Genomic DNA, 23030 nt, shown 5'->3' on the forward strand with positions numbered 1-23030 from the left:
GTTTCACTGAAAAGCGGCACGTACCCAGTTCCGCATCTACAGTAACCTATGTCGGCGTGAAAGAGGTTCGTTGAAGAGCGAGAAATGTGTGCGCAATGACACATACTCAGTGGCTCAAGTTTGTCCAACTGTTTGTTTCAAGGCCGGAAAATGATTATATACAAATGTAAAAGATAACACCAGAAAAGTGTGCGAAGTAGCCAAAGAATCCTAACGCACATAAAGGTTTGACTACTCGATAAATCGTATCCGCTCGCGAAGATTTTACACTCATGTCGCGTACTGTCTAGCGTGTAGCTTACGAGTTTCACATCCCTCTGTGTATCTTCTTTTTGCGCCCCTGTAAGATTTTTTAACCACCCGAATGACACAATAAACACGTTAATGCCTGTGCAGCGCGCCCTGTCCGTGTACCGTGCTTGCGTTGCTTGTTTTTGTTAAAATCATGCTGAGCATACGCGTCATGATCCGTTTGTGGAATTATTTTGCTTGTGCAACAGCATGTTTCCTAAGAGCTGAGTTACGCAGGTGCCGCTATGATAGTATTTGTGAAATGTAACGTTGTTGCATAAAAATGTCTGACCAGGTAAATTAAATTACAATATAACGCTGATACACCTTGAATGCGCTTCTAGAGCACTTTTTTTCACGCGTTGTAGGGATACTTTTTAACCTACATTACACCAGCCGAGGTTGTTTAGTGGCTGTGGTGCTGTGAAGCTAATCACAATGTCCCGGCATCGAATCCCGGCCGCGGCGGCCGCACTTCGATGGTGGCGAAATGCGAAAACGGGCGTGTACCGAACATGAATCCGGTACACTCAGCATTATTGAATCTGGAGTCTTACGGCGAGCCTCATAACCAGATCGTGATTTTGGCACGTAAAACCACAGATTTTAATTTACCCTACATTGAGCTATATTATCTTGCTACCGAAAGCATTTGTATTGCGTCATCGAATTGAAAAGCCACTATTCGTTATCTACATCGAAAAAAAAAGGGACGCGAGGTTCTACCAATAGGATTACCTGCGTGGTTTAAACAAGAACGTTAAATAACCGATCAATTTACACGAAAGCCTAGCGATAATATCGGGCTTCAAGTTCAGACTTCGATGGTGCAGCATGCGCAGTATTTTATATTGTAGCTACTTCAAAGTTTAATGTTTAGTTGCTTGTTTTTGCAAAACAATTCTTCCAGACCTGGTGTTCGCCAAGGCATCCGAGACACAGGAGAGCCTTGGATTCATTGTGCTCGAGGAGACAACCACGCCCGAGAGGATGTGCGCGAAAATCGCCAACCAGGTAAGCAGGAAGCGCGCACCTGCAAGAACTATTGCTCCTTCGGTTGGGCGCGTACAGACAACACCGCATAAACACAGTCGATTTCAAACCCATTACCATGTGAAAAGTTCATCACATGCATCTCTATGGATATGTTTAAATAAATGTGTTTATAACAATATAGGGAATGTAAGCAATGTATAAATAAATCACTCTTGAGGTTTTTAATCTTGAAACGTCTGGGAGATGTCAATGTTTACTATGAACATAACGATCCTATTTCTTGTATTGACAGAAGCGAATTAACCAAACATTGGGTTGCTGAGGTTATGAGGCAGGCTTCAATGTACATTTTGGAATCGGCCTCAACTCGTATTAGATGTTACAGCTGCTGTTTACAAAAACTAACTGGGCCGGAGTTATTTCCACTCTTACTTGCGTCCGAGATGGCTGTATTTTATAAAGTTACGGTACGCGAGCAATTTGTACTCGTCCACAAAGGACCAAATTCTCTACATATTTCTAATTTTGTGCGCACATCAGCCTTGAAATGCCGAATATGCTCCCCAGTGATCTCGTTTTACTATAGTATACATCAAAGAGCGAACGTTTTGGTGGGGCGCCGGTAGCTTCGTATGCGCGCGTTTTCTCACTCTAGCGTTTTGAAGAGCTTCCGCGGTCATCGAGCGAGATGTGTTCATGTTTACCTGTGCGCGCGTGACGCCATGCATGTTTATTTAGTTTTCCCGCATGCTCCCGTTTCCGAAGTTCTTTAGGCGTTCGGATCCGCTGAGGCAAAAATAAAGAACACCGGTAAGTGCGTAATGAGCCCCTGTATGAATAAACGTTGTTGAAAACAGCGCATAAGTGTTTGCTGCTCGCTCGCAGGCGAATCAGCTTATATAACTCATTCAGATAGTCAATTCGGCAGGCGAATTGGTTTACATAGGCTTCTGTACTGGGCCGACACATAATCCGTTCAGCTGAACTGTTTTCTACGGAATTGCCAATGAAGGAACAAAGGGTACTTAAATGCATTCACTGCACAAAATATCCTTGTAGATTACAATGACTTCATCAAAGCGACGCTTTCTTTCGTCCCTCTCTGGATTCTGGTGCCTCTGGTTGTCTCTTTCTTGCCTTGTAAAATGAGCTGATCCCGGAGACTGTGTAGTAGGCAAGTGGCTTCATACTTTATAACGGGCAGTAAAGCCTAGGTGGGCCCGTGGGTCACTTGGGACGTGTTGTAGGGATGGCTGCGAGTTGCCGTCAAGCTGAGCAAGCACGTATTCGCTGTGCTTCTAAACGCGGCGCAGAACACGGAACAGTTACACGTGCGTAACCTCGACGCCAAATAATAAAGCTTCCGAGTTTGGAGGATTGTCAACCGCATCCTTGTGCGTACCTAAAAATAAATTTGCACGTTCCATCTGTATTTTCGTGTAGCATTTGCATGAAAAGTTTCAGGGAAGGTTCGGTTCGAATAACTTTGTCGCAACAAGTCCGTTGGATGTGTGATAGTTTTTTTTTTGTTATTTTTTGCATTTTTATTTCTCGTGGTGCCACGCCCTCTGCCTAGTGCTAATGCCGTACAGAGTGGCAGTTCCGGTGATGTTTTGTTGTCAGACGACGAACTGACAAAGTTTCCTTGGGAAGTGCTGGATTCCAATGTCCGTCCACCTCCTCTCCTGCATCCGTAATACCGAGTGGCTGGCACGTGTCCTTATGAAGAGTTGTGGCGTAAGATTTGTTTTGTGTGATACGGATCCGAATTAATAGGTTGTTTTACTGCGGGCCTGCAGTGGAGAACTGAAGTTCGCTAACGTAAACATCCAGTAGTTAGGCATGCTAAATACCGAAGCCGTCGTAGCTGGCACTCGAACCCGTTAACGTCGTGGCGGAGTGCTACGTAAGTCACGAAACGGCGTACACACTAAACATTTTAACACCCTTAAGGGTGTAAATCAGTTTGTCGCCAGACCCTAAGGGTGCTGTTTCCTACACCCTACAGTTGGGTTGCTGTTATAGCACCCTAGAAGAAGGGTGTCCAGCAAAATTTACGAAGGGTGTTAGGGTGTTGGTCCTCATTAACACCCATTTTCATAGGTGTTGAAAGGGCGTACACCCTTTTATTTCTACATTATACAGAAGGCAGGCTCTGCTGTACATGCTTTGAATTACGACTATATAGAGCGATCCACGCATAACTCGTGTGTGCCAGAAGGTTCAAGTGCAGCTACCAAACACGGCGTCTGAGAGCCAAGCTTAAAGCTTTGATAGGCATACACAACATTTATACGTGTGGATCACAATAAATATTAGTAATTCAGGGCCAAACCTGTCCTCACTGCACAAATTCAACCTAGCAAATTATAACTTCTGAGCGTCTCTATAACATCAATGGTTATTACGATTTACATATCCATATAAAATGTAATGCAGAGCAGCAAGACATATATGATACTGCATTTTCAATGAAAGTAAATATATTTATTCCATGCTAGAATACATAACTACATGATACATAAATAACAACCTAAAACGCAGAATCACCAAATACATTTGTAAGTACACAAAAATTTACATTTCCTACAAAAGTATGTTTTTTTACATATAACTGATCAAATCTGTCCTATATATAGGGTGTTTCAGTTCACTTGGGACAAACTTCAAGTATATGCAAATGCTCCATAGGTGGACAGAACCAAAGTAATGTTGTTTGCCGTCGCTTGGGGATACTCAGACTATTTTTGTGTTCTGCCTGATTAGATAATTAGACTTAATTATTTATTCAACTTCTCAATTATTATAATTGGATGACAAGTGTCAATTAGAAAATTGTATAGAGCAACACGAGAAACTCCCGATACAGTTTTCTGTTGCTGAATACGTGCAACACAAAAATTTGCCGCGTATCTGCGTGCTTCGCTGCAAATGTCGTCGAAAGACGATAGTCTTCTGCCGGCCGTACTACATGAGTGCTGGTCTGATCCGCGGCCACCCGTGATGCTGTTCTCGTACCATTTCCGTCCTGGCATGAAGGTTTGTTTGAACAGATTTCTTTTTACCGCATTATTTCATCAAGCGGCCATTTATGTTTTGCCCTGCCTCAAACAGCGCTTCCTTTATGTTGAATCGGCCGCATCTGGCTGGCATTGATAAAATTGAGGAGGCGCTGCGTGAGACATGGACGCCATCTGGCAATACATCGGGAAACATGAGCTTGTGCAGAGGGTTTCCTTCCTCCATGGCAGAGGGCGCTCGTCGGCGCGCAGTCGGGGAACGTCGTTCGTCGGCGCGCATAGCATGGCATTTTCAGCGCAGCTTAAGAAACTAGGGTCTTTAGAGTTACGTATCTATGTATTTTCTATTAAAGGAACACACCTCCTAATATTTACCTAGTGATGTTGCGCCTCAGATATGCGTAATATTTACTTTGTGATCGATAACGTTCACAAGTATGAACAGCCGTACCAGTTTAAGTAGTGTGGGCGGTAAGCAAGTGGTCCAACTTTGGCCGGGTGGCTGAATAGGGTGACAGACAGACAAACAGACAGACAGACAGACAGACAGACAGACAGACAGACAGACAGACAGACAGACAGACAGACAGACAGACGAAATTTTCAGCGTTTAAGTTCCCCAAGAAAGACTATCGTCTTTAAAAGTGTTTTTCCGAGCGTGAAAGATGCCTGCGAATACACGTAGAGTGCCTCGAGCGACCAGTCGCACGACAATTTTGCTTGTATTTGCTGGCTTATTTCACACTCGGAAAAACCATTTTATGTTGCATGTATTGAGCAACAGAAAGCTGTATTGGGAGTTTCTCATGTTGCTCTGCAATTTACTGATTGACACTTTTCATCTACTTATAATAACTGAGAAGTTGAATAAATAATTAAGTCTTATTATTTAATTAGGCGGAATACAAAACATTGTCTGAGTATCTCCAAGCGACGCCAAACATTACCTTGGTTCTGTCCAGCTGCGTAGCATTTGTTAACCGTATCAAAGTTAACCGAAACAACCTGTATATATGGTAACACTAAAACAGCCCGAGTTTGGTGCCACTTAATGGAGTAAATTTTCAATATTAAATTGCAGGAACAAATATTCTTGTTGTGGTGGCCTTAAAGATATATATATATATATATATATATATATATAACAAAGGTCAATTAGGGAAGTACATGAAATCCAGCGCAAGCACACAAGAAACACACCTGTTATTTTGTACACTAAAGTCATGGCAAGTCGTTGTGAAAAGTTGATTTGGAAAGTCGCTATAAAGCTTGACTGGCCAACATTTTTGATATACTGAAACAAAGTATGTTTCACACATGAACTTGCTTTAAATAAGGTTTGATCCAGGAGTATCATGATGATTTATTGCTCCTCAAGAAGGTTCCTTGAGCAAGAAAAGGTTTTCCCGCCTAAATGATTTTTTTTTCAAATGTAAATAGAGTTCTCTGAGCTAAAAATGCTGTGTAGCAGATTTTCCAATTACAATTGTGGTTTCTTTAAATTTTTGTAATGCGAAGGCACTGCATGGTCTGTTATAAGATATGTTGCTTGAAAATGTTTTTTTTTCTACTGCAAGACAAAAGCCTAAATATGCCACAATTATTACTGTTTAGGTGCGAAGTGCCGTATCAATGGGGGCCTTATAAAAACAAACCACTGTTCTTTAAAGTACTCTACTGGCCACATACGGATGAAGTTATCATACATTGGCAATCTCTAAATTATTTGTACTTGGTGCGATAATCGAAGATTAGGGCTGTAGCACGTGAGTACACATGAGCAAATAATGTTTATTAAATCGGCCATACTCTGGTTACTGAATGAAGCTTCAAATGTGTGAGTTCACATTTTTTAAACACAGGCCATCATGCATCAGCCAGTCATGCATAAATAAATGTTAAACATCACGCTTAATATTCTGCAACAAGAAATGATTGCATCAAACAGTATATAAGTATTAAACAGTATATATTAGTTGATTAAAATTAGAATAAAGTGTATACATTTGAGCTGCAAAATTGTAATTAATGCAGGAAATCACCTTTAGCTTTCATAAAGCGAGAATACTGTTCACGGTTAACCACAAGGAACAGGGACTCCATTGTCTGAGCATCTTGACCATAAGTGCAGCTGATGGCTGTGCTGGAATCCTACTTCCTGCATTAGCCAAATAACAACAGAATCATGAGAGTTGATTCTACATTTCATTACGATCCCATACACTGCGGGGAATTTGATAAGGCAACAAGCTTCTGAAAACAACACTCCTAATTATTCTGACTGAACACAAAGCACAGCTTAATTGGACATGACAAATGAAAGGTAGGCAAACTTTCCAGTTTTCAAATTTATAAACCGCGATCACTAAGTCATCGTGAATTCAAAATGGCATAGCAGCAAAAATAAATATACACTAGCCTTTTGACCATGGAAAAATACGAGCATAAAATGTAAATACACTAGCAAAGCCATCTCTCAGCAACGGGCATTTCTCCAGGAGCATGCATGTGACCGTAATATAAAACTCACAATATAAAATCTGCAATGTAGTTGTGCATTGCATTTCAGAAGCACTGCAGCAGAAGACTTCATGGGAGAAGACACAATAAGACTGCTATGCTCAAGGCATGAGAAAATAATTGTTTTTAATGCAACATTTATACACTACGAGACGAAGAGCACTATTGTACAGAGAGCTCACAAAAAGCTCGCAAAGCTCACGCAAAAGCTCACGCAAGCTCACGCAAAACACTCACAAAGCACGTACGGGCGCGCACGCACGCACACAGACAAAGCGTTCACAAAACGCGCAAGGACGTACGCACGCGCGCGCACAGATACCCGCATACAAGCACGCGCGCACACGCAAAGCGCTCGCAAAAAACGTGCGCGCGCGCGCGCACGCACGCACGCAAAGTACTCGCAAAACACGCACGCACGCACATACAAAGCGCTCACAAAACACGCACGAAAGCACGCACGCACAAGCACATAGAGACCCGCATACAAGCACGCGCGCACACGCGCGCACACGAAAAACGCTCGCAGAACAGCAACGCACGCCGCGCACGCACACATGTAAAGCACTCACACAACAGGCACGCGCGCACATACAAAGCGCTCACAAAACACGCACGAACGCACGCACGCGCAAGCACATAGAGACCCGCATACAAGCACGCATGCACACGCAAAACGCTCACAAAACAGCAACGCCCGCGCGCGCACGCACACATACAAAACACTAAAAAACATGCACGCACGCACATACAAAGCGCTCAGAAAAAAACACACGGAGGCACGCACGCGCGCGCTTACACACACACCAAACAGAAAAATAGCCCAAACCACGCTGAAGGAAGGCGTCCGGCAAGCAGCAGCAGCAGTACGCGAGCGCGCCAGGGTGAGCCAATATTGCGCCGGTACTTAAGAAAGGCGAAGCCAGTCCGTCACTCCTTTTTCTACGCAATACAAAACGAACGACCGTGTTACAAGCCCCCGCGCTGAACTCGAAAGGACACCACATTTCCGATAGTTCAAGCGCCAGGAACAAAGCGGGATTATGCAGACGCACCATGCCCGACGTGGCCACACAAACTTTAGTCACACGGGGGCACGCACGGGGGCAATCGAGGTAGCCATCTTGCCGTAGTACTGCGTGCAACTGCTTCTGCGCTTACATTACTGAATTATGCTATGGTAGCACAATGAGATACTTCTACAGCCAACAATAACATGTAATTTTTTTTTTTTTTTTTAACATGTAATCAAATAAACACCAAATGAACGGACACTTGCCTGAAACTTTCCATACTGACCGCCGACACCAGGCTCGTTGCAACTGCTCGTATCTGCCTCCGTGGATCCATCTTCCAGCGCGTGCCAAGGCTTTGAGTTGAGGTGGGGCACGATTAATACACAACGCACGGACCACGTCTCTGATTAGACCGGACATAAAGCCAATCACACGTTTAAAATTATTTCCCAGAGCGCGAGACGCGAACAAAGACAAAAAAGAGACAATGCATCTTTTGAAGCAAGAGCCAATGTGGTGGTGCAGCAGCTTCCGCCTTCCCGCCCTGCCGCGCGCCGGGTTGTCTAGGCAACGGTACAGCGTCGTAGCGTCAGTTCCGGTCGCTTTTCATTCAGGAGGGCGCAGCCGCGTAAATCGCGCTGCGCCGAACTCAGTCGAACTATAAAAATTATCTGCCGCTGCCCGTTTATTCTCACAGGTTTGCTTGTTGGTCTGGCCGCCTGCTTGCTGCCACTTCGTTGTGTTCTCTAGCTGTAGCGGTGAGCTGGGAGTTGTGAATACGTTTCGTGACGAGCGTTACGTTTTTTTTGACGATGTCTGGGCTGCATCACTGAGTGCAGCGCACAAATCGTGACCATGAGCGAGCCGATCAGCGTGCTTCTACAGGTACGATGAAAATACTGGCTGCGTCCGACCAAGGAGACCATGCCAGGTCACAGCATAAAGTTTCAGCGAGATTGTGGCTCGATAAGGGCGCAACATTATTGGTCGTGCCACGTGTGAGGCGCAAGCATTCACATCACTCGTGCGCGTCTGCCAAAGGAGTGACAGTTGTGCTCTGCCGCAGTACATGTTTCGGTTTCCATTTTTTTCCATATACCGGAATTCATTACATTGAAGCAATAAGCGGCATCAGTTCTTGGCATTCAAAGAACCATTTATGAACTATATCGATGATGGGTTTCAATTAAGTAATAAGGATCGTCTGACTTCGTTGGTTGACAAGTGAATTAGCCTAATTTTCATGCCTGCGTGTCTAATTACTGTATACCTCGAATCGTTTAAAAAGACATCTCACCGGGGTTCGCCACTTTTTTTTGGGCTGTTAAGGGCACCGCCAAATTCCTGCAAAATTTTTCAAGTTGCTTGCGCGTTTTTATTCAACTACCGCAGTATGTATTAATATTGTCTGATTGCACTGTAGTTTCACAGTGAGCACTAAATCTAATGATATTTAATGAAATTGCAAGTGAGTCTGTGTACTTTTCTAGGTAATACATTTTGCAGTGCCCGTCATACCAGTAACATTAGTATGTTAGAAAAAAATGCTATACATAGACACATGGCTCATTGCGCGGACGTATACGCGTTCTTATGCCCAGATTTATGCATGCATCCTTGTGTTCAACACCCTTCAGACGTTGATTTAACACCCATCTTTGAGCAACTTCACACCTTATGTGTGGTATACACCCTTATGATAGGGTGTTTTAACAAAATGGGTGCTAAAAGGGTGTGCATGGGGGTGTAAATGCGGAAAACACCAATTTTTACACCCTTAAAATGTTTGGTGTGTAGGCGCATGCGACAAAAATAAATTATTTGGGAGATCCGTGTATATGGTGAAGAACCTACGATGCTGAAAACTACTGCCTCCCTCTGAGTAGTGCCTGCTACATGTTAGAGCGCTATTAAATTGGTCAAATCATAATAGCGAAATCATTACTGGCTCGGCGAACCTTAGTCTTCTGAAGCATAATATTAGCAATTTTTCTTGTTATATGCCTCAAAAAACAATGTATTTGGCTGCTGCAGAAAATCTCTAGGAATTACAGAATGCTTGCAATAAAAGGCTACTGCGGTTTGCAGAGAACTTGAGCAAAAGTGGCAAGCGGCGGAAAGTTGCAGACATTGAAACACACAGAAATACTTCTCCGCAAGTGTTGTAAGCTATGCTCAAGGCGCCATTCATATATCGATTTGCATTTATCGACTGTCACGTCACTTATCTAGTAATTATTTATTGCGTTAGTTCATTATGAGTCCAAGCGTCATAGTAAAGAATTGAGATTCAACAGCACACATTGAATATCAAGCGAACACTTTATTTCAAATGTTGCCATTCTTGCGTTTGCGTACACTACGGCAACATTGCAACAGACTATTCGATAAGTCTTGTGGTACAGCTGTTGCGCAATAATTCCCATCCCCACTCGTCGCATTTGGTTTGACTGCTGATGACAAGCATTATAAGAAGACACGCGTCGTCGCTGTACCTATCGCCAGAACCTTTAAGTCCTGATATATACCTCTAGCCACAATCACTTGTGGTTTATCCTTAGCATCAGCGCGCTCATTGTGAAACCAGAGCTGTTCCTCCGATATCGAGGACAGCGCCTTTAGGGATAAATGAGCTATTTTCAGCAGAATAAAAACTTTTTTCGAAAAGACCGTTTCGTTTACTTTAAAGCTAAGTGAATTTTCGCCACACCTTGGATACTGATATCTCGCGGCGTCTTCGAGAGGGTGAACGTGACATATCAGTATTACTGTGAAACTTCTCTGGTGAAGGCTCGTACCACCCCAGGTGAGCCCTCTGCACGCGAAGTAATAAGCCTTGGGCGGTAGCTTTTTGGGGAGCAGTTCTGAGCGCTACTGTTCGAGTGCTCTGATGTCGTGCAAATAAATGCAGCAACCATTACAATTCTCCAAACACCAATCATTCACTTTGTACATTCGGTTGGAGCTAAAATGGCTCAGTAACTTCAAAACCTTGCCTGCTATCGCAGTGGACGCGCATCCTCATGAGCCAGACAACCGATCCCACTTGGCTTGGATCAGCTGGCGTCACCTACCTGTGCCGCCTGGCGGTGACGGAGGAGAGGGATCTGGTGAGTGTCGATCTGTGGGCTGTTTAACTGGCATCTCCGTGCAATATGAGATGTCCCGATATCGTGGAGCGATCCTTAAGAAAGGATAATTATTTTGAGCGAAAAAATGTCAGTTTCGCCCTAAGGGCGAAGCAATGAATGCGATAGCAACACAGCAATGTCATACGAAGTAAGGTGAGCGGCTTTGGTAGCAATGTGAATTGTAGTAAACATGAGCTGATTAAGTAAGCAGGTGTGCTGCGCCGTAAGTAGACCGACATGAAGAGAGACTCGATGACCACGAGAAGGTGCTTGTGAAACGGTGGTGTTGATGAGAAGCGCTTCCCGTGGGCAGCGCGTGCGAAGGGACACACCTGTAGCGCTGCACTGCCGATCCGGGCAGCATTGCATGTGTAGCGTGCGTTGGAAAATGTGGCCCGACTATTACTAACTGAATGAACAAGCGTGGTGTGAGCGCGCACAAACAAACACGAATAGATCACACTGAATGACTGCAGACAACGACTGTCAAAACGCTGGCAGCAAGCATACGCCGCAGCGGGCGAAGGTACGTGCTGTCTATCGCTTCAACGGAGACTGAGCGGCGAATGCACGGCGCATAAAGGTCAGTGCCATGTGGAGATAAGAGACCGTGCGGGCGAGACGAGCGCGGTTGTTGGCAGAGTAGAAGTGCGCTCGCCCCCCCCCCCCCCCCCCCCCGCTTTCTCCGGCGCTGGCTTCCTGCTTCCTTGCTTGCGCGTGGGAGATGAGTGCGTTCGCTCTCCGTGATAGCGCGCGTCCCCGCACGCTTCCGCTCGGGCATACGGCGCGCGGTGAAGATTTTATCTATAGGGAACCGGGCGGCGACGACGACGGCGATGACGACGGCGACGCCGACGGCAGAAATCCGGTTGAAGTGTCCATATAGTTGCTATCGCAATAAAAGGTCGCAGTTTCGCCCGAAAGGCGAAGCATCAATTGCGATAGCAAATTAGCAGAGGGCTATTCGGAGTAGGGTTAGTAGTTTTATCGGCTGCATAAAGTTGGACACATTCGCTTACTAACTGAATGAACAAGCGTGGTGTTAGCGCGCACAAGCAAACATAAATAGATTACACTGAATGACCGCAGGCAACGACTGTCAAAACGCTGGCACCGAGGGCAGCCGCCGCAGCGGGCGAAGGTTCGTGCGCTCTATCGCTTCAACGGAAACTGAGCGGCGAATGCACAGCGCATACAAAGGCCAGAGCGGTGTGGAGATGAGACGGTGGGGGCGAACGCCGCAAGCGGGCAAAGTACAAACGCGTTTGTTGACAGAGTAGAAGCTGCCGCCCCCCCACCCCCTCCCCTCCCGCGCTGCCTTCCCGCTTTCCTGCTTTCTAGTGGGAGATTAGTGGCAAGTTCCAGTTACGCCCGGTTACAAGATACGCCTTTGGTGCCGGAGCACAGTGTCGCCCCACCTCCCTCTCTCCCTCCCACCCATACCCCCACGGCTAGAGTGACTTAGAATATGGGAGTGTCCAATGCGCCGGCTTCGGCGAGGGCCTTTTTCTGTGAACTGCCGCGCTGCGCCGCTGCTGCTCCGGGCCCGTGAGCTTTTCACGCTCGCGAAGCGCGCGGGAAGCGAGGGTAGTCTGCTACGCGCTGTAATACGCACTGTAATACAATGTTGCACTGTTAGCGTTTAATTTTGGTTTGTCTTGTTTTTTGCCGCGTATATTTCTCGCGTACCCTTTACCTATGCAGGCCGCGCTATAGCTTAGTGGCTTTGGTACGTTTTACTGCTAAGCTCGAGGACGCGGGTTCGATTCCCGGCCACGGCGGCTTACATTTCGATGCAGGCGAAATGCATAAAGCACCCGTGTACATAGTATTAGGTGCACGTTAAAGAACCCCAGGTGGTCGAAATTAACGGAGCCCTCCATTGCGGCGTCTCTCATAGCCATATTGTGATTTTTGGATGTAAAACCCCGAAATTATCAGGACTATTATTACCCTTTGCCTGGGCTCTCAGTTCTTCATGATATATGTGTAAGTTCGACACGTTGAGATCGAGATTGACATTCAACAGGTTTTTATCATCACACCCACAGCATCAGAGGGATTTCTGGCCGTCGTCATATGACCACACGTCATATTGTTATTGTAATATCGTGACGTGAGCGTTATTAACTCGTGACGTGAGCGCAATTATGTCAAGTTACTAATGCCATGACCCATCAGTCATCTTAGTCACGCATTTGTGCCTTTTCACACTATACTTTGGTATATATACCAACTGAATGAGCAGCGAGAGTTACGCAGTTTGTACTTATTATTGCGATAGCAATTATATGGACACTCAAAGCTGATCTCTGCCGTCGGCGTCGACGTCGTCGTCGTCGCCGTCGCCGTGAGCTTCCGTATGACATCAACGGTGATGAAATCGTCGCCGCGCTCCGGACGCTGTATGTGCGAGTGAAAGGGCGCGAGGGACGCGTGCTTTCACGGGGAGCGAACGCACGTCGGAGAGCAAACGCGCGTTCGGCGCCGTGCTCCCTGAAGGGCTGCAAATTAAGCGTCTCTTTCCTCCTTTTCATATATAGAGAACAAACGCTACTTTTTCCGTCACGCGAAAAGCTGTGGGGGGACGGGAGGGAGGGAGGGGAGGCGACGTTTAGCTGCGGCACCAAATGCGTATTTATATAAAAACGCCGCGCGCGTTCGGTGCAAACGCGGGCAAAACGCCGACGGCGTCGACATCTGCGCGTTGCTGGTGCTTGTCATGTCCAAGTTTATACGGCTGATAAATCTAATATCGTTACTCCGTATAGCTCTCTACTAATTTGCTATCGCAATTGATGCTTCGCCTTTCGGGTGAAACTGCGACAATTTTTTTTGGTACCGCGGCATCGGCCAACGGACACATTCCACTTCCCAAGAGCCCAGTTAAGGATTTCCCCTTAATAAAGAAACAACAGAGTGCCGGATGCAGTCTTGTAAAGCAAATCGAATCCATGAAATAAAAGAAATGAAAGGATAGGGTGTAAAACGTTAGCATGAGCTAGCAATATGTGCTACATTTTCGTGGTTATAATCGCGGTCTCCAGCTTATTTTCTTCTGTAGCACGTACACGTTGCTCATTCCACGCATAACTAAATGAAGTAAGCGCGCGGAATGCGTTACTCAAACAGCCGCGTAAGCGCGGACCAAGCGAGCTAGAAGGAAATAGACGAAATACCCGTATCACAGCCGGCAAACGCGTTTTCTGTGCGGTGAGTCACTGCGGTATTACTTTGCGGTGACGCGTACTTAGTATATCCCAAATTATCGCGAGGTTGGCTAATAGCAACCAAATATCAGGCTCGTAGCAGACGCCCGCCGCCTTGGCTCGGCTTCCGCAGCAGAGAAAGCCCACGGGTTCGGTACAGCAGCGCCGCGGCGCGGGAGTTCACACAAAAAATGTCGCAGTTTCACCAGAAAGGCGAAGCATCAATTGCGATAGCAAATTAGTAGAGAGCTATACGGAGTAAGGATAGTAGTTTTATCAGCTCTATAAACTTGGACATGCAGCAGCACCAGCAACGCGTAGAACTGTTGTCGACGCCGTCGGCGTTTTGCCCGCGTTCGCACCGAACGCGCGCGGCGTTTTTATATAAATACGTTGGCGCTATCTTCTGCAGCCCTTGAGGGAGAATACGCATTTGGTGCCGCAGATAAACGTCGCCTCCCCTCCCTCCCTCCCTCCCGTCCCCCCACAGCCTTTCGCGCGACGGAAAAAGTCGCGTTTGCTCTCTATACATGGAAAGGAGGAAAGAGACGCTTAATTCTGCAGCCCTTCAGGGAGCACGGCGCAGAACGCGCGTTTGCTCTCCGACGTGCGTTCGCTCCCCGTGAAAGCGTGCGTCCCTCGTTCCCTTTCACTCGCACATACAGCGTCCAGAGCGAGGCGACTATTTCATCGCCGTTTGACGTCATACGGAACCTCACGGTGACGGCGACGACGATGGCGACGCCGACGGGAGAAATCCGCTTTGGAGTGTCCATATAATTGGTATCGCAATAAAAGGTCCTCGCTTCTCCCATGCATTCGCGCGGTGCTTTGGACACTCTCCCATATTTTAGGTCACTCTACCCACGGCCTTTCGCGCGACGGTGGCGTTTGCTTTCCGCCGTGCGTTCGCTCTTCGTGATAGTGCGCGGGGGAGTTCACCCTCCATGATAGCGCGCGTCCCCCGTGCACTTTTGCTCGCGCATACGGCGCGCGGCGATGATTTTATCGCCCTTGGAATCTATACGGAACCTCACGGCGATGGCGACGACTACGGTGACAGCGACGCCTACGGCAGAAATCCGGTTGAAGTGTCCATATAATTGATATCGCAATAAAATGGAGCGGGGCAGGCCATGTAATGCGTAGGATGAATAACCAGTGGACCATTAGTTACAGAAAGGATACCAAGAGAAGGGACGCGCAGTCGAGGACGGTAGAAAACTAGGTGGAGTGATGAAGTTAGAAAATCTGCAAGCGCAAGTTGGAATCAGTTAGCGCAAGACAAGGGGTACTTGGAGATCTCAGGGGGAGGCCTTCGTCCAGCAGTGGACATAAATATAGGCTGATGATGATGACGATGACTCGATCAGTTATCGTTAAATTCCGAAAAATGCTGGGGATGATTCGGTGGTGCTTAGCCTAGCCCAAAAGGCAGGACCACCTGGGTGCCCATCAGCTCCGCTGTCTCTTCAGCATTGCGCCTCCAGCGCAAGCTACGCTCACTTTTTTTCTGACATCTCTCTGCGCCGGCCTTTGCAGGCACGAGGCCTGTTATGCTGGGTCGCCCACGTGATCCAATATGGACACGCGCATTGCGTAGCACGCGTATTTTACCCTTCCTACTGTGTTAATAATGGAAGACAAAAAAGCGCGGGAGTGAGCAAGCAAGCTAAACAAAGAAGTATCGCAGTGGCCCAATTTTTATTTTGCTACAATAATAAGATTGTGGACAACTTTCTGTTGCAATGAAGCGAACGCTACGGGCGCGTGGCTGCTGCACATGTGTTACCGTGCCAAGGAGACCGGGAGCATTTGGCAGTGCTTTTGGTTGCTCGGAACCAGTGCAGCCATGTTGGTGTGCCATCACCCTTTGCGCCTCCAATCAGGGGTCTCGCAGTTCGCCGGAGCAGATGGGCGCGAACTTTGAACTTGCATTGTTACGAGCCGCCGGAAGTGTGCTGCTGACACGCGTCAAAACAAAGCCTACAGAACTTGTGCAGCAGTGTTAGTGAAGCACCGCGCTCCTGTGTTTTTCCGTGGCACGTTGAAGAAGACTACGAGGACCTGCGTCGTGATTGCTTGAGTCTATCTGTTGCTGGCTGACATTCGCACTCACCGACCCAAAACACAAATTTCATGCCTACACACCACACTCCGAAGTCAGCTTTTCTCGAGAACAAATGGTGCTGCGAGAAGGATATAGTCGCAAAAATCTTGTCTCACTTTTCAGAGGCTGATAGCAGCCGCGAAAGCTTCAGGAGCGCGGTTGCTATGGAAACGTTGACATTTGGGGTGCCCGTCCCGATGCTCCTTTGAGAAAAACAGCACGTGACTTCCGCCACACTTTCTCCAATACGTCCGCGCTGGTCGGGGCCTTTCCTGGGTTTTCTGCCTTCATGCTCAGAACAAACGCTGCATCGACGCAGATTCCACGTGCGACGGTTTCGCGTTTGCTCAGACGCGGAAGGGAAAAGCCGCGAAACAAGCAAGCTTTTACACTCAGTGGTTTGTTCTGTCTTATTTTATCACTCAGTGGTGTGTTCTGTCTTACTTGTGCACGCTTTGCCTCCGTACAGAAAGTTGTCCGCGAGTAAAGTGGGTACCGCACGCACGTTGAAAAAGCATGACCCACATTAGGTACGCTTGAGCTGCTTTCGCTACGCATAACTACGCATCTGCGACATACGTAGTTATGTCGTCCGGAACGCACACACCGATGGAAGAAATAACTGGTGTGGTTGATAATTGGCCTGAGCCGACATGTACAGGTCACTATTTTGGATCGGCGTTCAAGAATCATCACCGTAGGCTGCAAAACAGGGAACCAACGTAGAATTTATCGGCAGGCCACGGATAATACATGGATACTCGAAATAAGGTGCCTGCAAAGCTCAGCCTTGTGCAGTATAGCAACTTGCCCTTCGCGGGCCCAGCAGCGTTGCCATACCTGCCGCGCTGGCAAAGCGGCTATGGCGTTATGCTACTAAGCACGACGTTGCAGGTTCGATTCCCGGCAGCGGCTGCATTTAGTAGATGGGTCGAAATAAAAGAACGCTCATGTGCTTTGCATGGGCTGCATTTAGAATTGCTCTGGAGTCTCCAACCGTGGCGCGCCTCAAAATAATATTCCCACGGTTGAGCGAAGAAGACCACAACGATGTGGACATGGCTGAACGCTCGAGCTTGGCGGAAGCATACGTTATTTTGAGCTTTGTAGCTTGACAAGCACACTCGCTACTGCCGAATAAGTACTCCTCATAACAGTATTGATGTTTGGGCAAGTATAACCACAGAATTTATTTGTAGTTCAGTTGTAGCACTGACTTAACGTCAATTTAAACCATACGTGTGCACACTGTGCACATCACTGAAATTGTGTGGCGTGTCTGAGGCTCAACTCTCCACATTCGTTGTGACTGCTTCCCATCTCATTCCTCTATTTCAAATACAGCCAGCCGCGTTCCTGGGTGACCTGAAGGAATGCAAGAAGGACACCCCGAAACCGGGCACAAGGGTGAGTTGTCTCTTTGCTCTATACTTAGGTGCTTGTCACGGTGGCTCGCAAAACCGTTTTTAAGTAGTCCCCATGGAGGTGGCAACGTCATTACTAGTGCTTTTGCTGAGCTTTCGAAGCAGTTAATGTGTTGTAGATTGCGCGCTTTGTTCGCCTAAGTATGCACGCACAGAAGCAATACCTTTGTCAAAAGTACAAAAAGATGGGCAAGTTTGGAGGACTGATTAGTTGGCTAATGGTAACTACTGCTACTACTACTACTACTATTACTACTACTACAACTACTTCTACTAACACTACAACTACGACTACTACTACTACTACTAATAAAAAAGCCGGCAGATCCCACACCCTGTGGGATGCAAAGCAGTGTGCGGGGAGCTTACCAAGTTAACGAAACTACCATGAGAGCACCAAGACATAGGCGGCTCTTTCATGACCTACATGACAAGCATGTTATGACATTCATGTCATGAGTCCTTAGTAGTCCCTTTAGCTACACCTAAGAGATCTTAAGTTCAAAGCTTTAGTCATGCTCATGACTATGACTTCGACCATCAATCTTTAAACCTTTTACTTCACTCAGTACCACATTCGAACCCATTCAATTGGTTTTTGAGTGTAAATTTTTTTCGCCGAGTAATTCTCCTTTTTGATGAGTCATGGTCATGACTGACTTCTACTAGAATCCTGTAGCGTTTCTTTCACCTAGTACCCACGTCCGAACCTATTACAGTGGTTTTTGAGTGTTAATATTTTTCGCTGAGTCATTGTCATGACCTGTCATTTAGGTTTGTCTTACACTCCTGTCATACTATGCCAACTTTGGTACCTACCAAGTTAACGAAACGACCATGAGAGCACCATGACGTAGGCGGCTGTTTCATGACCTACATGACACGCATACCATGATATTCATGTCACGACATATCATTTATGTTCGTCATATGCTCTTGTCATAGTATGCCAATTTTGCTACATACCATGTACCAAAAAAAGGTTTGTCTTACACTCCTGTCATACTATGCCAATTTTGGTACCTACCAAGTTAACGAAACGACCATGAGAGCACCATGACGTAGGCAGCTGTTTCATGACCTACATGACACACATGTCATAACCAATAATGTATGTTCATCATCCACTCTTCTCACAGTATGCCAATTTTGGTAAATACCAAGTTAACGATACTACCATGAGAGTACCAAGACGTAGGCAGATAGATAGATACTGTCAAAGTGGCAAATGTTAGCCAAGAAATGCTTCGCATTTAAAATTGGAGAACGCTTAAGCTTCGCCTTTAAGAGTAGAACGCGAGTGCGTTATCGGGACCGTTCGCATCGCATCGTTCGCATACGGCAAGTAGGCATCATTCACTGCAACACTGAACGTGGGCAAGCCAGCTTACAAAGACAAAGCTGACATCGATCCCCTTAAAGGGGGCTTCACTTTTAAACAGATATGCATTGCTGGAAAGACCTTTTTCCAGGGGCAATATAAGTGGTCCTATATGAAAATGTGAAGACCCTAGCACCTTTTATTCATTATTTTATTGTTTGCTGCTGCCCCGACGCGCACGCGTGTCCAAAACGAATCAGCAGGCGAAGTCCCAATTTGATCTGCCTAGGATGCGAGCGCCATCTGGATATCATTTTCGCAAGTATAGTACCTGAACGCGGGGCTATTGGTCTGGTAGAAATGCTGGAAAATGGGCTTGCGTTTCAGTTTCCTCGTAGTAGAATTAGGTTTTCGCGTACACTCAAATTACAATACCATGCCGATTGGTAAACAATCTGACGGCGAATCCGACGCCGAATGGTAAAGTAGTACTTTACCATTTTTCTGACGGATTTCACTGTGAGAAATTAAATTTTTGTTCACCAAAACCTTGCACCACGTGGACGGCCGACACAGACGGGGTAGTTGGGGATGATTTTCTCCGCCACCGACGCCGACATCGCATGCCTACGCCGGTCGCCGACGCCGGATTTTCGGCGACACAGGGCCCTTAATCCTACGGCGTTAATAATAATAAGGATGATGATGATCGCGAGACAAAGTGGAATACACAAGATGAGCGTTGACTTTTTACTTAGCTTGTGATATCGCCGCAGAGTGGGCTTCTTCGGCCGAAGTTTTCGGGTGTGAAGTCGGTTTTCCTCCAGTTACGACACTTTCTAATGATTTGTAAGTTTCATTATATATATATATATATATATATATATATATATATATTACGAGACAGCTGTTCACCCTCGACGGTTTATTATGCAGACCACGCGCTGAAGAGAATGACGCTGGCCATGATGATGAGTATGTACAGATGAAGAAGATGAAGGGGTAACATAATGCTCACACAATTACCCCCGCGCATGGAAGCGGCCAACCTGGCCTCTGGCTACGGCGGCGAATGCCGTATGAAAGGCTTTAAACGTGAAACATGCACAATCTCTGGGGTACGGCAGCGGCCGTCCAAAGGCGTAACAACGGGCGTGACACGATAGTTAACTGGCGAAGTCTGTTCCTGAACAGTGTAGGGCCCGACAAAACGGGACTGAAATTTCTCGCATAAGCCAGGAACGCGAACTGGAGTCCACAGCAACACTTCGTCTCCAGGCTGGAAGGAAACGACACGGTGGGATGCATCATAGCGAGTTTTGCGGTCTTGTTGACTGGCGTCGGTGTTGAGGCGGGCATGTTGGCGACACTGGGCAATGCGCGAAACAAATTGCTCACACATTGATGTGGACGCGGTCACGGGGACGCCAAAGAAAGAGACGTCGAGGACAGTGATCGGTTGACGACCATACAAAAGGAAAAAGGGCGAGTACCCCGTTGTGCGTTGGACGGCCGTGTTCTAAGCGAAGATGACGAATGGGAGAATAACATCCCAATTGGTGTTGTCAGGGTTGATGTACATTGAAATCATGTCGGACAGCGTAAGATGAAAGCACTCTGTGAGGCCATTAGTTTGAGGATGGTAGCTGGAAGTAATTTTAGGATGGTATTGAAAGCACGGAGAACATTATCGAGAAGTTTAGACAGAAAGGTTCTGCCACGGTCACTCAAAAGGATACGTGGGGCTCCGTGTCGTAAAAAGATGGCTTCCAAGAAAAAGGATGCAACCTCCGCTGCGGAACTGGAAGGTAGTGCGGCTGTTTCAGCGTACCGTGTCAAGTGGTCTACAGCTGTGACAATCCATCGTTTACCGCCAGCCGATAAGGGTAGTGGTCCATACAAGTCGATACCAATGACTGCGAGAGGAGCTTCAGGAAACGGGACAGGTTGTAGCAGTCCAGACGGAGGTGAGGTCAGTCGTTTGCGGTGTTGGCAGATCGAACAGGAAGCCACGTATTTTGCTACGCTTGTTGCAAGTCCAGGCCAAGAGAAGCGGCTGCGAATTCGCTCATAGGTTTTATGGAAACCAAAGTTACCGGCAGCGGGATCGTCATGAAAGGTCTCCAGTATCTGGGTTCGAAGTGATCGGGGAACTACAGGAACCCAACGATGTCCTTCGGGATGAAACACGTACCGGTATAGCACCGAATTTTCGATATTGAACATCTTCAACTGCCGACGGAGTTGAGCGTTAGGTGGGCGAGAGGATCCCCGAATACATTCCATAACGGAGTGGCAGTAGGAGTCACTACGTTTGAAAGTTGCAAACATATGAGAATGGCTAGGTGGGAGCCGGTCGAGAGCTGCGAGTGAAGGAAATGCAGGAGACACGTCCGGCGTGTTGCTCATGGAAGGTGGTAAGCAGGCACTGTTTGAAGACGGTGGTAGTAGACAACGAGAGAGAACATCGGCATCCTGGTGTTTCTTTTCAGACTTGTAGGCGACGTGGAAGTCGTATTCTTGTAAACCAAGTATCCAATGGCCGAGACGTCCCGTTAAATTTTTTAGCGTCGCCAACCAGCACAAGGCGTGGTGATCAGGAACGACCGTAATGTGGCGGCCTTGCAGATAAGGCCGGAATTTTTGGACGGACCAAACAGCGGCAAGACTCTCTAGCTCGGTAATCATATAATTTTTCTCTGCAGGTGTTAGCGTGCGACTTGCGTATGCGACCACACGTTCTTCGGAAGTTTGCTGACGTTGCAGAAGAACAGCGCCGATACCATGGCCGCTGGCGTTAGTATGGAGAAGAGTGGGTGCGGTGTTGTCGAAATGACAAAGCACAGGTTCGGACGTGAGGGCACGCTTGAGGGCGTCAAAAGTAGTTTGGCATTCGTCCAACCATACGTAGGGAGCTCCAGAAGGAAGTAGCTGATGGAGCGGCGCCGCAATGGTGGCAAAGTTACGTATGAAGCGCCGGAAATACGAAGCTAGGCCAAAGAAGCTACGCAAGTCTTTGGCGCGATGGGGCCTGGGGAAGCTCAGGACAGCGGTAATCTTATCGGGGTCAGGTCGAATGCCCTCCTTGCTGACAAGGTGTCCGAGTACTTTAATGGTTTTGCTGGTGAAGTGGCACTTGTTTGTATTCAGCTGAAGGCCAGCAGCAGAGAGGCATGTCAAGACTTCGTCGAGGCGCTGCAAGTACTGATGGAAGGTCGACGAAAATATGACGATGTCGTCAAAGTAGCATAAGCAAGTCTTCCACTTTAGGCCCCGTAGTGCAGTGCCAATCATCCGCTCAAATGTGGCGGGAGCATTACACAGGCCGAAAGGCATTACGTTAAATTCGTAAAGTGCATCGGGTGTGGCAAACAATATATATATATATATATATATATATATATATATATATATATTGTTTGCCGCGCAACGAGCAGAGTGACACGTTTTATTTTCAACATTATTTATTTTCTACAAACACCTACAGCACCCAAATCGGGCAATGTTGTTGTATATATATATATATATATATATATATATATATTGGTGGGGGTTGGGGCACAGGCAGTAGGTGAACGCCTCAGGTCTAATATTTGAAGCTCCTCGCGGATGATGGTGCGGATGAGAGCACGGAGATCTGAAGAATGGGGAACCTGAGGATCGCTACTGTCATGTTGAAGACGAAGAGATTGCATCTCGTCTAGGCGCTGACACGTGGCAGTGATGTCTTGGACAGAAGCCGGATTTTGCACGATTAAGGCGTTGAACGCGACAGGCCCAATGCCTTTTAATATGTGTCGCACGCGTTCGGCTTCCGTCATGCTAGGGTTCGCACGGCGGCACAGAGCCAAGACATCCTCTATGTATGAGGTGTAAGACTCTTGCGGAAGTTGGAGGCGCGTGCCCAGCTTCTGCTTGGAGACTGCTGCACGGCTAGACGAGGAAGCGAAGACTTGCCGCAGCTTGGCGGCAAACGTGGACCAATCCGCGAT

At 47.0% G+C, this 23030-nt stretch overlaps 1 long non-coding RNA gene across 1 annotated transcript; it reads left to right on the forward strand.

The window, feature by feature from the left end:
• The first annotated feature begins 1190 nt into the window (after nucleotides 1-1190).
• Nucleotides 1191-17676, forward strand: LOC125942868 (uncharacterized). The gene is made up of 3 exons (XR_007465384.1): nucleotides 1191-1305; nucleotides 10852-10953; nucleotides 17638-17676. It is a non-coding gene; the product is annotated as an uncharacterized LOC125942868 (long non-coding RNA).
• The last annotated feature ends 5354 nt before the right edge of the window (nucleotides 17677-23030 follow it).

This window comes from Dermacentor silvarum, chromosome 2 (genome assembly GCF_013339745.2).
Source record: "Dermacentor silvarum isolate Dsil-2018 chromosome 2, BIME_Dsil_1.4, whole genome shotgun sequence".
Lineage (NCBI taxonomy): Eukaryota > Metazoa > Arthropoda > Arachnida > Ixodida > Ixodidae > Dermacentor > Dermacentor silvarum.